General features: G+C 48.2%; 1 protein-coding gene across 3 annotated transcripts in view; it reads right to left on the bottom strand.

The window, feature by feature from the left end:
* PAK3 (p21 (RAC1) activated kinase 3) overlaps positions 1 to 19673 on the bottom strand; it is a 113896-nt gene extending 94223 nt beyond the window's left edge. The window contains exons 1-6 of one of the 3 annotated variants that reach the window (XM_036839484.1): positions 19570 to 19587; positions 19241 to 19414; positions 18528 to 18593; positions 18300 to 18409; positions 16660 to 17491; positions 13140 to 13287 (exon numbers count right to left, since the gene is read on the bottom strand). The gene's annotated coding sequence lies outside the window, so the exon portion shown is untranslated. Of the gene's footprint in view, positions 1 to 13139; positions 13288 to 16659; positions 17492 to 18299; positions 18410 to 18527; positions 18594 to 19240; positions 19415 to 19569 lie in introns of all 3 variants that reach the window. The other 2 variants (XM_036839485.1, XM_036839486.1) reach the window with 2 other exon arrangements.
* Between the last annotated feature and the right edge of the window lie 612 nt (positions 19674 to 20285).

Here is a 20285-nt window from a genome sequence, read left to right as displayed (position 1 = left end):
TGTAAGTTCTATGCCTTTGTTGAAGCTCTGAGTAAGTTTTTCATGGTGTTGAATAAGCCTAAAAAACCAAGCAGGTCTGAGCTAAGAAGGCGTTTGGCAATTTTGGCACTAGTCTAACTGCCAAGCAACTGGGCATCATGTAGACGCCAGCTACCTTCGGAGTATGGACACCTCATTTTTTACTATATGACTTTGTAATGTCCAGGAGCTTAATTTGAGCTCTTGCTCTTATTTGAGCCGGACACCAACATGTGAAGAAGGGAGCACCATCCCCATTTTCCACATGAGGAATTAACAAGGCATAGAGGTTAAGTGACTTCCCCAGGGTCACAAAATAACTGAAAGAACTGAGACCAGAATCTCAAACTCTCCTCAATTCCCTTCCCATGACACCATTACAATATGGATCCAAGTAAACCCACAAACACACACACATTCTCTCTCTTCATATATGTACTTTCATCCTCCCCAAATATTCATATGACGGTTCTAGCTTTTTCATTTCAACCCACTTCAGGCTGGTACTTACCGATTTCAATTGCTTGTCTCATCCAAAGACCCAAGGCTAGGAGATTTACTGACAGAACTCCAAGAGGATTCGTTGGCCGGTAGGACCAATTCTTAGATGGCCTTGTTTTGGGACTTGTCTGTTCTGGGGCACTCACCAAGGGAACTCTGCTATCAGAGACAGGGGTGTGCTGTTTCAGAAAGCCTGGCCTGGGAGATACCATTACAGCGTGTAATGGAGGGAAGCCATTTCGAAGATCACTTGATCAGGAGTTGCTGAGCTACTTGTTAGGCAGATTTGCAAAAGCAGCCGGACAAGTAAGGGAGGCACTAGCTCTTTTTACAGCCGCCTCATTTCAATCTTAGATCCTGCAAAAGATAGCTCACTACTGACACACATACAAAGCATGGTCACACAGAATACATTCATGCTCTCTCTCACACACGCGAGCAAATGAGGTCGGTTCCGCTGTAGTCCCGTTCTCTGTTATGAGTGACTTCCACTGTTTGTAGCAGGAACTTCACTTTAATGAAATCCAATAAGCCAGCATATTATAGTTGCAAATTTCAGTAATAGGTTGCAAATAAGGAAATCGATAGGTATACCCCAGCACCCAGACCTCATATACTGCATATATTATATGGGGCAAATAGTTCCTATTCGAATGACTTCTTCAGCTTCTAAATGTATTGTGTATGCTGCATGAGCTAATGCCAAGAAAATGCTAATAACCACCTGACCTGTGTTTATATTTGCAAACTGATGCATTATTACAGGTTTCAGCTTTTCATTTCCAACACCGATGCTTCTAAGAAGAGAAAATAAGATACATAAAGAACAGAGGTAGAAATTTTTGTAAGCGTTAAAGAAAATAAAAGATGCCTCAAATAAATGTGTGGAAAAAAGAAAAGGGAAGCAAAACCTAGTAATAAAACATTTCCTAGTTCTCAAAACAGAATGTAGTATCCTTGGAAGCAGTCAGATGGAAAAAATTAGATGCAGACTAGCAGCCCAAGTGAACAGGATATGGTAAACCAACATCTCGAGTCTCTGGCGTTCTAGCTGCTTGCTGTTACTATGCGTGGGTGATAATTATACCCTTCCCTGATCCACTCCGGCAAAAGAGCCACAAATTCCCTCAAATTCAAGCCTAAAAATTCAATTCCCAAAGTTGCTAGGGCTTTCTGTATACCAGAGAGATGTCTGGACATTGTTTTCGAACATGCGCCTTATGCCTTATCGTCCTAGGAACTTGCTCTATTCTCAATGTTCTACACCCAAATCGGCCTTCTATAGGGAAGGTGCCCATTGAATGTTTGAAGAGAAGAGTTACATGGGGTCAATTGAGACCTTAGCATTACATATTTCTAAACTAGGAATTTAGATCATTTTAGCAAAGCTCATATGCTACCCCCTCCCTGCAAAAAAAAAAGACATCCTGCCAGAACTGGAGGTCAAAGAATTTGAGCTGGTGTAAAATGCAGCAACTCTTCTTCAAGCTTTTGCCCCTTAACCTAAGTTTACCCTGAGCATGTGTCTCAGCATCTTATTTGGGGGCTATGGTTAAGGAAGAGGAAATACTATCTATTAAAAACAAAGGGCTTCCCTCAAATGCTGAAGGAAGAACGGGACGTGACCAGGCCCAATGGCCATCTATCCCAGTTCACAAATGGTAGGGGATAAACATCCACCTGGCCATAGCCTTAGTTGCAGGAATTCCCCATCTCCTACCCCCACCTCTTACTGCCACCAAAGAGGATTATTTTTGTCTTAAAAAAAAACTGTCCATGGGTCTAAGAAAAGATCGTAGTCTACCCAGTGAAATTCCTCTAGAATCCAAAAGCCCGAAGGATGACCTCACAATTAAGCACGCTGGCTTCCCTATGGCTTTTCCTGTACCAGGTAAGTTCTTCACTTACGAGCTGTCAGATCCACCGAGGGATTCATTCTCCTTGCTGCCCGTTACTCTACTTGCAGCTGCCACTGCCCACTTCTAGAAGATGTGGCTCACGACGGGTTCATGCTGCAGCAGATCCCTCCTCCAGCACTCGATCAGCTATGCTGCCCCAGCGCTCACCCGCGCACACAAAGAGAAGGCTGCCAGGTACCTAAGTCTTTCTGGAGCCCGGGGAAGCCCCCAGGCTGAGATCACAGGGCCCAGCCCTCACTTCAAAGGAAGGACACGATAGCCCGGTAGGAAAATTGCAGATAAAGCAGAAGCAGGGTTTGTTGAAAGGAGCTCGAGTCAGCAGGCCTGAGGGGGAATCAGTCAGTAGTTCCCAATGACTCCTGTGGAGGCGGGACTGTGGCCTAGAACACATCCTGACAAACATTTGGGGAAGAAAAAGGGAAGGAAAGTTGGGTGTTTATAATAAATATATATAACTCTATTATAATTCTGTATCAAGCAATGGTCATCTCACAGTGTTCGTTCTCCTTTAAGATTGAGCCTAGGGTAATTCCCTGGCGGTCCAGTGGTTAAGACTCTGTGCTCTCACTGCAGAGGGCCCGGGTTCAATCCCTGGTCGGGGAACTAAGATCCTACAAGCCGTGCAGTGCGGCCAAAAAAAAAAAAAAACGATTGAGCCTAATACATTCCCTGCACTCACGATCATGGCAGTCAATCCCCAGCAGGTTTGGTGGCCTGCAGGTCGCTTAGACATGCCCTATACTCTTCTGGCCAGCTTAATTATGAGGGTCTATAGGTTACACAGCTGTATAAAGAGAGGAAAAGAGAAGATCTTAGGTCAGCCTAACACTGCTTTTTATAGGAAAAGAAACCAGTTACATGCCTTCTTCTTGTGGATTGTTGGCTGACTTTCATTTCAAAGACTCCTAAGACCAAAGCAGAGACCTACTCCCCTTTAACGGTAAGGTGCTGGGAGTAAAGAGATAAATAAATGCCCAGCTCTGAGGGACATTATAGGCTTCAGCAGTGGGTTTCATCTCTGGCTGCATACTGTATATAAAATGTATATTAAATACACAGATTAAAATATAACTACAGAACAAGGGCATGTGTATTACAAATTGAAGCGTGCTACAAAAAGCGGGACTGCAGCGGTTCAGAAGAAGGGAAGACTCTCCTTCACTGACTGCTATCCTACTGGATGAGAAATCAGTGCCAATAATCATACCTCCCCATATAAGGAAAGTGTTTGATGTGGATGTCCCAAAGAACATCATTGCCCTGCCTTTCATCTCCATGCCACCAACATTCGTATGTACCAGGTACTGTGTCAGGTACAGGGGGTACACAAAGAGAGGTGAATGAAGACCAGTCCCTGTCTTCAAAGAGCTCACAGTTAAATGAGGATGGTAGACAGGCATACATACAATAGGGAATACAATGGATGCACCCAGGTGGGCACAGAATGCTTTGGAAGGACACAGCAGAGAGGTAACTGAGGTTCTCAAAGAGATCAGAGATATAGTACTTCAGCAGGGTATTGAAGGATGAGTAGGAGCTCGCTGGGATTTGAAAAATGGAAAGCACTAGGTTGGTATAATACATTATTCAGCAGTATATTCCAGCAAACAAATACTCCAAGCATGCTCGATTACGTTTCTTAGCCTTAGGCCCCTGTTTCTGCTGAACTAAGTGATGCTGGTGCTATGTAAGAAAAAGAACAGATCTTAAACCTCTGGAAGAAAGTAACATGTATGAGACTTACAAAAGCCAGAACACTGGCTTCTGGTGAACTACGGAAGGGATCAGTATGGGTGACACAAAGCATTTTCCAGAACTGAAGTCATATATGGGCAGAACAGACTTCTTTTGGGGAAATGTATTAAGAACATAACACTTGGAAAAAGAAACTACTTCCTTTCATGTTACATTTAAGAACTAAGTTGCATCTTGCTCCGCAATTTTAGTTTTTGGAGTTGATTTCTGGTTAGGTCTTTTTATAAACCCAAAAGAATTGTCTCCAACCAAAGCAGAATGGCTAATTCTAGCTCCACTCCTGGATTGTTCTGTGATCTTCAGATAATCACTGAATCTTCATAAATAAATTCAATCTTTCATTCAGCATTTACACAGTGTCTAGTATGTGCCCAGGAGGGCAGGGGATGCTTTGGAAGGCCAGTGTAGGAAGGGTAGCTAATACTCCCCAGAGGCAGCAGAGGGCATTACACTTGAGCAAGGTATTGAAGGATGAGTAGGAGCTCACCAGGGTCTAGGGTGAGAGATGAACAAGTTACAGTTCCCACCCTCAAGGAGACAAAGTATAATGGGTGTTGGCCATGACAACTCAGGCCGAAGATGACAACAGGTTGCTACTGAAGGACAAGAGAGGGGCTCCCAGCAGCCTGAAGAAGGAAGCTTCACAGAGGAAGTACACTTGAGCTGAATTAGGAAGAACAAGTAACCAAACCATGGGGGGGAGGTCACGTTTCAGGCACAAGGAACAACACGTGCTAAGGCCGAGAGGAGAGCAGAGACAATGTAGTGTATTAGAGAAACTACAGGTAACCTGGTGTGACCGTAGCAAAGAAGAGGGATGCGAAAAATAAGACCAGTGGAGATCAAATTAAGAAGGATCTCGTATGCCTTTCTCTGGGGTTTGGACCCTTCCTGTCTAGATAAAGAGATTTCAAACAGTGGAATGGCATGATGAGCTGTGCGTTTCAGAACTATTATTCGGGTGACAGTGTAGCAGATACAGCAGGTTGAAGAAGACATTGGCTAAAGATGGCAGGGATGCTAGGCCTGGTGGGATTAACTGGTCTCAGCACCCCACATGGAAATCTGGGTAGAAATATATTTCTATCCCAAGAGGCCCAGAGGAATGTGGGAGGACTGATTTTTTTAGCCTTTAGGGGTTTTTCCAGCTCTACGGAAGGATAACTGACAAATATAAAATGTATATATTTAAGGTATACAATGTGATTAATGGTCTGGTATATGTATACAATGTGAAATAGTATACATATACCAATTAACATACAACTGTGTAACATGAAATACAATCATGTTAACTAATACATCCATCACTTTCTTGCTTTGTTTTGCTTTTAGATATGTTGAAAACACTTAAGATCCACTCTCTTAGCAAATTTCAAGTATACAACACAGTATTATTAACTATAGTCACCATGCTGTACATTACATCCCTAGTGTAGCCTTTAGTTTTTGCTCAGGATTCCAGACAGAACTGTGCCTCAGTTTCTGGTTTTTTTGCAAACGAGAGTAAACAACTAGCTTAGAATGGTGATTAATAAAAAAAGCTAATGAAGTTGGTATGCTGATAACAAATATGATTATGTGGGAGGCCCCTTAAATGAGCAGCCACTGGACCACCAGTAATAATCACATTCCCAAGAGAATAATAACACGTTATTCTGGTTTTGGCCAATAGGACAGCCCTTATCAGTTTTATAGAAAATTTGTCTAAATTTTTATAAAGACTCTACCAACAAACATAAACATTCTACAAAGACTAAATATCTGCAAATGGTCCTCGAATATGTAACTTTTGTATAAGTCCATATACAAAGAAAGGAGAACAAACACAGTGACACGATGGATATCTCGGTAAAAATTAAACTAGGAATATCTAGTAGGAAGCAAAATAAATATCTAAGCACCCTGTCTTTATTACATAGCAAATAATAAAAAGCTGAAGGAAACATCAATTCACATGTGGTGGGAAAAAAATCTCTCCCTAGCTATATCTATTCCTCTCAATAGAGAAAGCAAAATTAAGACAAATATAAACGTAGCAGCAGTTCTAACATGTTTATTTGGCATTATGGAAGGGTTCAGTGGAGAGCAGGACACGTGGGCTGAAAGTATTAATTTGGAGACCATCAGCATGGGAGTAGGTGCGATTGCCCAGGAAGAGCATAGAATAAGAGAGGAGGAAAGACCTCGGGGGAACACCAACATTTCGGGGCTGGAAGAGGAACCAGGGATCCTTGAGAAATATGCTTAAAGAAGTAGAGGAACTGGCTCTATGACATCATGGAAACCAAGAGAAATGTATTTCAAGATGAATATGGCTATGAGGCAAATGTCACAGAGAGGTCAAAAATGCTCTTATCTTTTTGTCCTCCCATCCTTTCCCTAGAGTTCACTAAAGTTGACGCCTTGTCATTTTCAGGTTAGAAGAGAAATGGCCAAGTGGCACCAGAGGTCTGCTGATGTGTTTCAGAATGTTTCAAGAATTTCCAGGCTCTGGACATTTGGTACTCCTTGAGCAGCATGAACAAAACCACACAGCATGCCTCAAGAAAGATTTTCCTTTTGGTGGTAAATGGCACCACCGTGGCCATATATCACTCAGCCTTGTTGCAAAGGGTACTCTTACGATGTCACATTTATTGCACTTTTGCAACATGCTGGGCATCACACAAGACACAGAGAGAAACACCGTGTGGTTTGGCGAGCAGCTAAACTGTAGCTAGTAGCATTTAGACATTTTTTCACAGGAAGGATTATGCTCAGTTCAAACAGCTCATATTTGCCAACTGTCGCCCCAAAGACTTTGTGAAGCAAAGATGCAAGTATTCAGCCTAGACTAGTACCTTCTCAGCCCAGCACTGCTAATGTGCTTCATGACCTTGAGTACATCCCTTGGTCGCTCTGAATCTATTTCCTCACATGCAAAAGGTGACCACCTCACCAAGAGGTTGTGAGGATCAAATGATCCACATGTGGGAAATGCTTTGAAGTAATTTAAGATTTTTTACCCACAGAAGATGTTTACAATTACTGCCACAGACTTCACAGGCCATAAAAAAAAATCACCACCATTCACTGAGATTTGATTATGTTCCAGGCACTCTGCTAAAAGTTACTCATGTACAAGTTCACATAACTTGCAAAACCACTTGTGTTATTATTTCCATTTTACAGGTGAAACTGACATTCAGAGACATCAGTTCACTCGCCAAGGTCGCAGAGTAAGACTAGACAATCTCAAAGACAAATACCATATGATGCCTCTTATATGTAGAATCTATTAATAAAATATGACCGAAATGAACCTATCCACCAAACAGAAACAGACTCACAGACCTAGAGAACAGACTTGTAGTTGCCGGGGGAGGGGAGGGGGAGTGAGGACTGGGAGTTTGGGATTAGCAGATGCAAACAATTATATACAGAATGGATAAACAAGGTCCTATTGTATAGCACAGGGGACTATATTCAGTATCCTGTAATAAACCATAATGGAAAAGAAAAACAAAACTATGCAATCCTATGTCTGTGTGACTCCAAAGCCCATGCTCTTATTTATGCTTCCTCAATCACATTACAGTTTTATGTGATATGATGAGTTCTCAGTTACTCACAGCTTTTGCATGGACACAAATGCTCTTAGGGCTTTGAAGTGAGTGAACCGTGCCTCCACTCTGGTGTCTGGGACCAAAGCCTGGAAATGAGCAGACCCCCTGCCCACGACACAGACATTTCAGCATGAGAATCAAGGGCAGAGGAGTGCCTGTGGTTAGAGACCAGACCTCTGGCTCCACCAGCATCAGGAGTCTTTTCCATTCCTCCTCTCCCAGGTTTCTGTACCAGCATATGAGGGTGACATTACTGAGGGCTTCACGATTTCAAGGGAAAAGCTGTAGGACTAGAGGGGACATTGAAATGAACATGAAACATTGCTACAGTGGCCAAATAAGCATGTCTGAAAATGACACAGGAAATGAGGAAACTCGCATGGGTTAATTTTATTTTTCACTCATCTTAAGTGGAAATGAGCATTGACCCCCTAGCCTGTGGTTAAGCAGAAATAAAGACTTAAAGGAAAGCAGGCAACAAGTCCTGTGAAAATTGGGTCTTTGGCAGCAAGGAACCATACTGTTTCTCTGTTACCTCAGGGTTCTGCCCCTTTGAGAGCACCTCCTTCCAAGGGCTATGGTAAGGATAATAATAAGATCTACCATTTTTGTTGAGCACTGACTATAGGCCAGACATTGTGCTAAACGCTTTCATACAGTATCTCAATTCATCCTCATAACAACTCAATGAGGTATTAGTGTCATGCCCATTTTACAGACGAGGAAACTGAGACTTGAGGATAAGTAATTGACTCAAACAAGGTTACATGGCTAGGAAGCGGCCAAATTGGGATTCAAATGCTGGTCTAGCTGATTCCAGAGTTGGTGCTCCTAATGCTTCTATCATAACAGATGAAGGGGTTATTAAATATTTTGAGAAGTATAAAATACCATATACATGCAAGGGGTGGGTCTCCTTACTTAGCGCTCCTCGCTGTATTCAAGTGAATTCAGGCAGGTGCATTTTGTCCCTCCTAAAATTCAGCCAGTACTGTCAGTTTTATAAATTGCTTTCAGTGAGTCTCAGCATATCGGCAGAAACGATCAAATGTAAATTTGCCGAGCTATTTCCCTAAAGCTGTCTCCTGGTGGAAGTGGTGGCTAAATCTTAATTAAGTACAATATTTCCATTAAGGTCTAAAAGCTCACTTTTATTCCTCTGCCTTATGCCCAGTGACAAAGCACTTTGTTACACAATCTTCTAGAAAGATGACCCATCTTTCCTGTGCTAAGCAAGATGTCTATGAGGCAGTTTGCTTTGGGAAGTGTCTTCCCTAAATCCTGACTGCTGTTTCCAACCACTCATGGACCCTCAAGGCCTTTTGGAGCCTGAAGACCACTGGATTACATGATAAAGACTCCGCTAACCCCAAACTTCAAGACTGCTACCTTGTACTATGGTTTCATGGTGACTTCATCTTTCCCATTCAAATGAAATTCAAACTCAGGGGCAGAGTCTGTGCCTCTCACCCATTTGAATTTCCCTCTGGGCCTTGTACTATGTGTGGCCCACAGAAGGTCCTCAATCTGAGTTGGTAATGCCATTGGAATCCTGGAATTGAGGGATAGAGGCACTGGATCTGTCCTGACCACATGTTGCCGCCCACCCACCCCGTTTAGTTTCTTAATCGAGTTTCTCAAGTAGCTGCCCTGGGCCCGGCATTGTGTTAGGCACTGAGAATCCAAGATAAGTAAGGTGGTGTGGTCTCAGCTATCAAAGAAGTTCTCGATCTAATGATGGGTGTACATGGGGTGGGGTGGAGAGGTGGTATCCCAGAGTATAGGCTCTTCCCCATGGTGTGCTGGAACCCATACCCAATGGCAGCTTGGTCATATTTTGAAGTGTTTTTACTCCAGGGAGACTCCAGCGGGGGCAGCCATGGACTAGGGAGACTCCTACAAGGTGCTCTTGTGGACTAGGGTGGCACATGGCCCTGGCACCAGGCTCCTGATCTATTGGTTCACTCCTGGGTTTTTTTTTTCACCCTCTGCAGGGAAATCTACAGTCTGTCTGGAGTGCAAGGAAGTTTCTTCAGCTTGTCTTTACCCACGCCTACTGAGAAATCTCCTCTGTTAACTTGTTAGTAACAGCTGTTGAAATTCCAGTGGGGTCTACATGTGCTCGTGCACACTCACAATAGGAATATGTTTTATCATCCAGCTAGCTCATTAACCTTTTCTTTCTCTTTCTTGAATACCATGGTCCAGGGTTAATAGGGGAAGGGTAGACCTGGCTGGATGAGAGGTACCTACTGGAAGCAGGACTGCCCTTTCCACGTGTCTAATCAGCAGGCAATTCCAGATCATAAACAAAAAATCAAAGACACACACTTTCACATAGGAAACCATTATGAGCGCATAAAGAAACGCAGGCTTCACCTCCCCCTGCCCTTGGGAGAGAAATGAGGTGGCAAGTTAAGCCATAAACTTCCAAAAGATAAACAAACCATTGAAACCCTAACCTCTCTGGAAAGGAGTGGCTAAGGTTCTGCCTATTAGAGGTGATTTCTGCAAAAGGAAACTATGGTGAAAGGATGTAAAATTTGACCTGAGGGTTTGAGCAGCTTCTTTTTAATCCTAGACATAAATCTCACTCCTTTCTGCTAGAAAGATCCAGTCCCATTGGCACCTGGCTGAGAGCAACACTCTTCCTTTCAGCCAGAGGTGAGAAGAGAACTAGTGGCAAATAGGGGGGAAAAAAGTGACAGCTGTGACTACGAACTACTGCCTGTAATTGGGTGTGTTACAATGTGTGTGTGCGTGTGTGTGTGAAGTAAGAAAGTGTGTGAATGTGATAATATCAGTGCGGGGGTATGTATAAGAGTTTGGGAAAGTATTACATGGGTGTGTACGTGAGAGCATGGGTCATTATTAGTACTATTGTGAATCTGTGTCAAAATGAGTGTTGCCATGTGTAAGTGTGATTACGTGTGAATGTGACATGGTTACAGTGATTGTGTCAGTGCTGAATATATGAGTGGAACGGTGTAATTCGGGGTGTACAAAGATAGAAGAGTTTAAATGGGTGAGATTGTGTTTATGGTGTGAGCATGTATAAATGTGAACATATGAACACGTATGCACACGTGTGTGTCCGTGACTTACGAGCTGTGTAAACATGTAACTGTGAGGAGGAAATAGTGGTATCAGTGCAAATGTGTTGGAGTGTATGAAATTGAGTGTGTGTATGACCATATGAGAAACAGGCAGGGGAAAGTCAACCTATGTCTGCGTACAGAGTGTGTGTAATTGTGTAGGAATTTGAGGGAGGGTTACGGGTGACTGCATCATCTAAGTGGATGTGAGTGTGTAGGTATGACTGGGAGAGTGTGAGAACATAAGAAGGAACGTAAAGAGTGTGTGAGAACGTGAGGGTGGGTGTATGATAAGTGTGGGTGTGTGTCAGTACGGAACTGTGAATATAGAGACGTGAATATGTATCAGTGTGTGACAGTATGAATGTACCTGTATACAGTGTGTTCAGAAATATGACGGTGTGTGAGGGCGAGGGGGTAAGAGCGATCATCACTATGAATGTGTCCAGTGTGAAGTGAGAGTCAAGGAGGTAAATATGATCGTGTGAACGTACAAGGGTATGAGTATGTGCTTGTGAGAGTGAGAGTGTGTGTGTGAGCATCAGAGGGTACCAAAATTATCTGGGATGCTGAGAAACCCTCCAGAAGTGTCTTTCCTCCCAAAGTCACAACATGCGTCCAGTTACACGCAAGCACCTTACATGCGTCCAGTTACACGCAAGCACCTTAGCCCCTCTCAACCTCTATCTCCTCATGGGTAAAGACAGTGGTGATAAAAATACCTACCTCGAACTAGTATCACTTTTATAATCAGAGACAAAAACAGCAGCTATCAGAAAAAAATTCCTACCTTGCAGAGTCACTGTAGGATCAAATGGTCTCATGCAAGTAAAATGCCTAGCACAGTGCTGGCAACAGTAGACAATAAATACAAGTTATTATTGTGGCTGTCATGGAACACCCAGGAGAGACCCAGGGGCTTGCTTCTTATTTTAGCCAGTTCTAGTTACCTTCTGTTGCTCAAGCTCTATAGAGGATCCCCTGCCAGAGCATCTCTGGAAAGCTGAATGCATCAATATCGGCAAGGCTGTAATTTCATACCTTCAATTTCACGGCCAAAACTCTGGAGCTTCCCCTCCATGAGATGGCATCACAGAAGCACCTGCCACTGAGCTGCAGTTTTCCTTCGTCCTGTAGGCCCAGGACAGGCTCAGTGTGAAAGGAAACTGCATTGCATATTCCTTGTTTGTTTTTTGTTTAGGTCTCTTTGTTTTTCTTGTTGGGTCTTTTTTTAAATTTTGGTTGTTTGGTTTTGACTTGGGCAATATGAGAGATGTCTCAGCAACTGACAAAAAGACAGAAGACCAGACAGGGAGACAGAGGGACGGTAAGATACAGATAGCTGGACCGCAGCATATAGCAACAGAAGGCCAGACAGAGACGACAACAGAGGAAGCTATCATGGCTGCCTGAGAGGAAAAGAGACAGGTAGACGATCAGAGAGGCAGGCCAAGAAACCTGAAAGGAGTGGACAGGAAGAGAGAGAGGCCCAAATGGAAAAGCTGTTAGGGAACTGTCAGACACTTGAGAGAGACTAGAGACCTGTGAAATCTGGCCCCTACTCCTGAAGACCTTACACAGTCCAGTTTACCAGCCAAGATGAATACTCCAGAAACCATGCAAGAATTAGTTAAGGCAGCAGAGAAACAAGGGCTACACTACATGCTACAGACTCAGGTGTTGTTGGAGAGCTGGGGGAGGAAATGCTCCCTGGTTGGGTGGTAAGACAGGGAATGTTCTGGAAGGTTTAAGTTAAGCCTGCCAGGCCCAGAAGCTGGGATGGATGGGATGGGGGTACACTTTGAATAGGAAGGTAAAATGAAGGTTATGGGGCAGTAGAAATTACAGGAACCGATTGGTGAATTTGGGGCATGTGACTGAAATGCCACTTCAATGTCAGGAAAGCAAGAGGAAAGGAAATGACAGCTTGATGGGAAGCATGTCTGTGTTACACTAAAGCTCTTAGATGGAGCTTGACATCTGCAAAGGACTTGGCAATGACTGTTAGCTTGTTTCTCCTGCTCACTCCAGGATGTAGGTCAAGGCTGTCAATCCCATGTTAGAGATGGGGGAACCAAGAGACCAAGCGCAGCTGCACAATCCCCCAGAAAGTATGGGCTGTGCCCTGAGGCCTGGCTGGTGAGGCCCAGGCAGGGTCTTTGACATAGGGAGCTCTGGTGGAAAGGTGGCATTTACCTGGATTTGGAGATCCCTAACTCCCTGCCCTGGAATCCATTACTCACCTCACACAGCCACCGCTGCAGGACCTCAGCATAGGTGGGTGCTGCCCATGAGAAGGGGCCGGGCTGCCTTCAGCTCCGACGGGCTCAGTGCTGGGCACACCAGCTGCCACAAGATGCAAGGACTCAGCTGCTCTTTCTTGGGGGAAACCTGCCGAGAGAAGCATTGTGGGGGGGCGGGAACCTCCTTCCCCACCTGCTACTACTCCATGCAACCCCCCAAATATCACACACACACACACACACTACAGAAAATCCCTTAAGAAGGTAGATAATCAGAGTCAAGAAGTGTAAACAAAAAGAGCCTCGGTACATGGGAGTCCGGAAAGGGCACTGAGCTGCGAGTTCCAAGTTGAGAACTGCTAGCACTTCACCACTCTGGATCTGCTTGCCGGTGAGTGGAAAAGACCTGCCCTAGTCACCTTGGACAAGTGCTGAGAGCACTCAATCAAATGACAGACGTGAAATATTTGCATATTTACAGGAGGTGGTAGAGTCCAGTGAACAGGAGGAAACTGCGAGATGGTGGCAGATGCAGGTTTGGCTCTGAGGCTACCTGAGCTGCCTGAAGACCCGGCTGTTCAGCTTGTTTCATCCCTCACCCCCAAGTCTCCACCGCCATTTCCATCTCCCTCCTCAACAACCTCCTTCACTGGGTTGGTGGGCAGGGTTGGGGGAGCACTCTGAGGTCCCCTGATTTGCTATCATCTCACAGCTGCTGAGGGCCTCGGCCTCTGATCCTAATTGGAACTTTCCTCTACCTTCCGCCAATCTCTGCCACAGGGATGCCTTCCGTAGTCTTCCCCGGATTTTGGGGGGTGAATACATACTGGGGTTTTTAGGGGGTTACAATTTCCCTTGTCTTCCCCAGAGAGGTTTCCATGTCCAACCACAAAGGAGACAGGGTCCCTTTAACCCTTCTCTTTCCGGCCTTTCCCCACAATCACTTGAACCTCTCAAGGAGGAGACTGATATTCCCTTGATAGGACCCCAAGCTCTGCAATCCTTCCTTCCCTGGCCCCTCTTTCCTCCAGACTTTGTCCTCAAAGAAGACCAGCACCTATGGCCTAACTTCCCATAGAGTCAGATCCAGGCCAGCACATGCACTATTAGGGGATTCCAGGACGCAGAGGGTCCTAATCCAAAGACATGGATGGATGGATGGGTATCTAAAGGTGGAGAGAGTAAAACTGAAGCCTCAGGGAGCCAGGAAAAGCCCCGTTCTTCCCAATTCCCCTTTCTAGAATAAAAAGACCAAGCCATCCCCCAGGTCTGCCAGTTGCTGCTGGCAAGCCTCCAGAGCACGTCTGGCCCCCCAGGGCCCTGGCATCCCCTGCGAGAGTCCCACACGCACACTCCAAGCAGCCTTTCCAAATGCTACCCATTGCACTGCTGAGTGGTGTGCCACCCCCGCCCCCAATGCATGAGCTCATCCTGCAAGGGCGCTGGGGGGGGGGGTGAGGGAGGGAGGGCTGCCGTAGCTCCAGAGAGGGGCTGGACTTGGAGAGGGCCCAAGAAGAAGGGCCGCAGGAAGGCCCCTGCACATCCCCAGGTGGGGGGCAGCGCCAGAGGACCTGGGGGAGCGGGGTGCTAGTGCACCAGCCGGTACTAACCAAGCAGCTCCAGGTTTCTGTGCAAGATCAAGAGCTTTCCTTGACCTACCTCCACTTCCCCTCAGCTGCTTATTGCTTCCACGGCAGCCCGCTTTGAACCCACCAGCTGCACAGCCGGAGCCAATGCAGAAGCAACGGGCAGGACACAGGGCGCCACCTGGTGGCCGCACTCCTGTCACCCGTCTGGGGGTATGCTGTGGTGGAAGCGTGGGCATGTCTGTGTGTGAGCACGTACGGGGTCGGGTGTGTCTGAGCCGCAGCCTGCGCCACTTTGCATTTGCGTGCCTGCACCGTGTCGTGCGTGTGCAGCCGTGTCTACATGGTGTTGTGCATGTGTATCATGTCAGTACCGTACTGTGTATGTGCGCCGTGGGTCTGCAGTGTGTTGCATGTGTATTCCATCTATCCCGTGCTTGGGGAGCCTGTGTCTAATCTATATTGTGTGTCACACGTTGTGTGTCTGTATCTTCTGTGTGTTTATACTGCCCGTGTATGCACCTGTGGCTTAGCCTCCTACTGGAGGCTGGGGTAGAGATCAGTGCACCCCTCGTGCGCCTACCAGCACCCCAGCCTTGCTACATTCTGGCTTCCTGCCAGCATCTGTCTGGGGACTAGGGCTGCCACCTCTTTGGTAGGGGAGGGAATCTGTGGACCACTCTCTCCGCCACAGAGCCCTCCCATGGCAGGTACCTGTCCCAGCACTGAAGATAGCTGGGAATGTTCCAGAACCTTTTTCAGGCCCAAAGAAGGAAACTGGGCACTGGGGGTGAAATGGCTCCCTCTCTCAACTCCCAGCCCCAGGTGGGCCTACAGGAAGTTGCAGCCGCCTGAGTTTCTCAGTTGGAAGGACTGAAGCCCTTCTCCACAGGAAGGAGCAGCTGCAAAGGGGGTTAAGCTCTGACATCGGAGCTGGGCCACGGGATGTATCCGGAGCTCTGCCACCAAAGGTGTCCCCGTTGAGGTCACTAGAGGGCGCGATTGTGCTGACACAGGGTAGTGTCTCTAGAAAGTACAGAATTCTAAAAAGCCCACCTGACTCAGAGAGAGGGGGGTGGTGAGGAAGACAGAAGGAAAAGGATACAGACCCTAAGCCGGGCCTTTCCTTCACCCTCACCCCAAGCCCTTCTGTTTTGAGGCTGAGTTAGGGAGTCAGGGCCACTAACGAATGTCCGCCCCCCTCCAGGGTGTAAGATCTGTGTTAAGAGCCCCACGGCTCTTTTCAGGGCCTTGGTTACAGGGGCAGATTCTCCACTTGCGCATCTCTTTTCCTCCCTGTTCCCATTCACATGAAATAAACGTAAGGCCACCCTGCTGAAAGAGATGAAATGTGTGTAGTGGTTGTGGGTTTGTTTTGTACTGTTTTCCTCCAAATTAGAGGCACGCCAAAAAGTATGATTTAAAAGGGGTAAATTGGGGAGGGCTCTCCTTTAGTGAACCTGTTTTTCATTACCAAGAATAAATGGACCCACTTCCTAAAATGTCACCACCATCTTAGAAACCACCTCGTTCAAACCCATCATTTGAAAGACAAGGAAATTGAGGCCCGGAGAGGGGCAGAAACACTCAGACCAGAACACTGGCTTCTGGACTCCCAGGGTTGGTTCCACCCCAGCACCTGGTTCTCTAGTCCCTAAAAAATCTTCCTTCTCCAAATCCAGGACCCTCCCACCTCAGGGCAAAACCCTGGCCTCCATCTCCACTGTGTGGGCTCCAACACCGTCCTATTCCATTTCAGTGATCAGGTGCCCAGGCCTTTCTGTGATTTCCATTCCCCACCAGGAAACTGTTCATCTCTTTCCAGTCTTCAAGCTCCGCTTCCCTCATTTTGCTTCGCGCCCGCAGACCCAGCTGTGGCCATGCCATCTTGCCCCTCCTCGCATCCCCCTGGGTGCAGCGCCGATTGCCCCAACCTGCAGATAATTGACCGACTGTGCAAATCAGACACGGATCCATCGCATTGATTAACGTTTCCAATTAAACTCCGGGTTAGGCTGTATTAGTGACTCCAGTAATCACCGCGGATGTAAATGCAAACGCCTTCCAAAGTCGCGGAGCGCGGGAGGAAGCGACACATTCTGGGAGGAAATGGAAACAGACTGCCAGACCCGAGGGTTCATCTGGTACCCCTAAATCAGATTTGAAATGTATGGCTGTCACTTGATCCGAGGCCCAGGCTTCACACCTGAAAGGGAGGACTCTGGCCCTGGGCGCGCCCCGGCCTGCCCTTTCCCGCCCCCTGCCGGAGAAGCCGCGTAGTGCTGAGCTGGCAGCCGAGTTCACCCCAGGCCCTGCAGAGGGAACCGCCTAGCCTCTGGCCGGTGGCGAGGTTGGGGGACAACAGGGCAGCTGAAGCTTAAGCTGCACCCTAGATGCCTCAGTAGCTTCACTTACCTTCTAGGGCAGTGGTTTTCGCCGTCCCTGGTCTGCACAGGGTCCCAGGGCCCCTGGGAAGGAGGGCTTTCTTTCTGAGCACAGGCAGAGATACCCCCATGCCTGGAGCAGGGGACCCAGACCTGGCCCTGGCCCACCCCAGGTAAAAGCAGTCAACCTACCTGTCTCGGCCAGATTCGAAGCTCCCCCAGTCCGTTCTGGGGCCCTGGTCCCCCACTCCCTTCTCCTTACCCAGGAGGAAGAGCCATTTGTAGAGGCCGCTGCTCATCAAGTTTCTTCTTCTTCCCTCGACCAAAGCTACTGGCTCCTGAAGGTTGGGTTTCACCGGTGGGAACGCTATTGATTCCCCAACTACGGAGCAATCGTCCCCCTAAGTCCCCCTAAGGCCACAGGTGCCTCAGCCACCAAAACTGCCCCCAGTTCACCAGGGAAATCAGGGCCTTTGGGCTCCTGGTAAGATGATGGCTTTTTTCTTCTCTCTCTCTTTGGCTTTGTTCCTATCTACTCCCCTGACCTTACCTACCTACTCTATCTGATTTCTAGATCTGACTTTTTTTTTTTTTGGCCTTGGCTACCCACTTTGACTTCATAGCAGCTTAGTCTCTGACCTCATAATAACAGAGTCTCTGATGAGGGCAGCACCTCCCAATCCCCAAAGTTATTCCTCACTTCCGTCTCTTGTCACGTCTGTCTGCTCCCTTCCCCCCAAAGACCTCAGAGCAACCCGTGGGAATGGTCAGCTACTTGGAACGTCCTTAGGGTGTTGTGGCCCCACGCCTGTACCTCTATCACAGGCAAACCCCCTTTTTCTGTTAGGTCTCTCCTACAAGGCCCACTTGCCTGCCTGGAGGCTTGGAGGGCCTGCTCCTTGACATCTCAAGGTCCCCCCTGCCCTCGAGATTCGCAGCTGTTGGCTTTTAGCCGTCCCCCCTCCCCCAGTCTCTGGCTATTTTGCCTCTTTCCTGGGGGGAGGAGGATATGATATTTGTATCCAGAAACAGAGCCTTACGTGGCTCTCTCCAAGCCCTGGCCTGTTAATCGCCCATTACCACATTAAGCCCCTTTGCCCAAAGGTCTCCCTGATTAAAGGCCTCAAGAACCAAATCACAGACCTGCCCAATTAGAATTTTGCAGATGGCCCAGTGAAAACCGCACTGACCTTTACACCTCGGTCATTCCAGAACAGGGCCACAGTGTTGTCACCGACAGGAATGGACTTCCTTCTGTTCCAACACCTCAGACAGCCATACAGTTGGCCTGGATTTGAGTCTGCAAAACCATGAGGGGAGCGAGACTAACATGGCTAAAGGCTTCCCTGCTGAAAACCATTTTTTAAAAATAGCACTGCAACCGCCCCCTTCATGCTTCCCAAAGCCAAGCCACTCACCCTTCTCTCCTTCGCTTCTACAGACCACAGCCCAGAACCCTCAAGTCCAGAGTCTGGCACTGGATTCTGGAAGGTGGGACCAAAAGAACAAGTGGAGCCTCTGGCTCCCTCCCTGCGGGCACCGCCCTCCCACCACTCCCGCACTCCACCCCTCCACCACCACCGAGGGAAGGAGAACCTGCCAGAGCAAGAAATCGAAAAGGTCCAATCCCTCCCAAAGTGTGGCAGGAATCCTGCCAGAGCAAGAATCGAAAAGGTCCAATCCCTCCGAAAGTGTGGCAGGAACCTCGCCAGAGCCAGTTCGCAAACTGAGGGCAAGGCCCCCTGCAAGCTGAGGGGGTCAGGGAAGGGGGGCAGTGGACCTGATGACCCTGCTCCCCAGACAAAGACAAAGGCCAACTGAGGGACCCCGGGCTTTCTAGGGACATTATTGCATCATTCTAGTCCTCGCAGGAGAAGAAAAGAGCCCTCCTCTGATTGCCCTCCCCCCCACCAAAAAGGGGGAGGGGGAATATAGAAAAATAAAAGAAAGGGGGGAAAGGCGCCCCTGTAAGAAAATCGTCACTTTTTCTGCTTGCTCGGGTTGGGCTGTTCCCCCTCCCCCGGACTTGCCGGGGCCGCGGCCACACCCCCTCGCCTTGGCGGGGGTAGGGGGCTGCCGTCGCTGCTACAGTGGCTGGGGGAAGGAGGCGGGAAGATGGTATAAGACTTACAGCCTGACGTAGCTCCGGAGGCGGATTTAGCCTCAAGCGGCCCAGGCCCCAGTAAGCGAGTCTAGGGCTTGACCCAGCGAAGGGGCCCTGGTCCTCCGGGAATGGCCCCGACACACCCACTTGTCCGGGTTCGCGAGCCGGGATCGTGTACACGGTGCGCCGGGTGTCAGGGCTCTGGCGGAGCCACGTAGGGGACTCGAGGCCGGGGCGCCGCGACAGCGGGAGGGGGGTCCGGGCAGGCAGAAAATCTGCCCGGCCGGCTAAAAGCAGAGCCCAGCCGCCACCCCCTTCCCCAGAGCGAGCCGGGTGCCACCCATCGCGGGATTTACCTGCCACTGGTCCAGCCACCCCGTCCAGACCTTGCCTCTCCCTCCGAGCGCTCGGGCTGGCTGGCGGGGCTGGGGCGCCGCAGCCCCGCGGCCGCAGCCGCAGCCCCGGGCTCGGCCCGCTCCCCACCCCCTCGGCTCTCCTCCCGGCCCTGCACACTCGCTCCGGGCCGGGGAAAGCTGCAGCCCCCCGCGCGAGACCCCAGACGGTCCGCCACCCACAGCTGCACGCCCGCGGTCGAGCCCTGCTCGGCAACAGCTCCCTCGCCCTGCTCCTCTATGACGTCACCCGGGCTCTGCACCGCGCGGAGGCCAATCAGAGCCGGAGCAGAAAACTAAAATCACCCTGAGTGGGCTACTGGGGACCAATCTTTTGTTTCCAGGCAGGAAGCGCCGGGAAGGAAAAAAAAAATGAAGGGGAGGGAACAGGGAGAGGGAAAGGAAAAGGAGATGGAAACTTCTACACTGTCAGGGTTGTCTAGACAGAGGTGTGGCCCTCGAGAAAGAGGCGCACCTGACAGTGGGAGGGGAGGGCGGTTATTGAGTATATCTTCCTCAACTGCCCCCGCAGGAAGACTGGGATTTCAGATACATTTTCAGGGGAGGAAATCTGTCCAGCTACACCAAGCACTTTTTACTGGGGGCAAATGGTTTGGATTTGGGACACCACCTGTCAGGCAACCAGTTTACACCGATGGAGTCTCCAGAATCCACAGTAA

This window comes from Balaenoptera musculus, chromosome X, assembly GCF_009873245.2.
Source record: "Balaenoptera musculus isolate JJ_BM4_2016_0621 chromosome X, mBalMus1.pri.v3, whole genome shotgun sequence".
NCBI lineage: Eukaryota > Metazoa > Chordata > Mammalia > Artiodactyla > Balaenopteridae > Balaenoptera > Balaenoptera musculus.
This window is presented reverse-complemented; position numbering and strand designations above follow the sequence as displayed.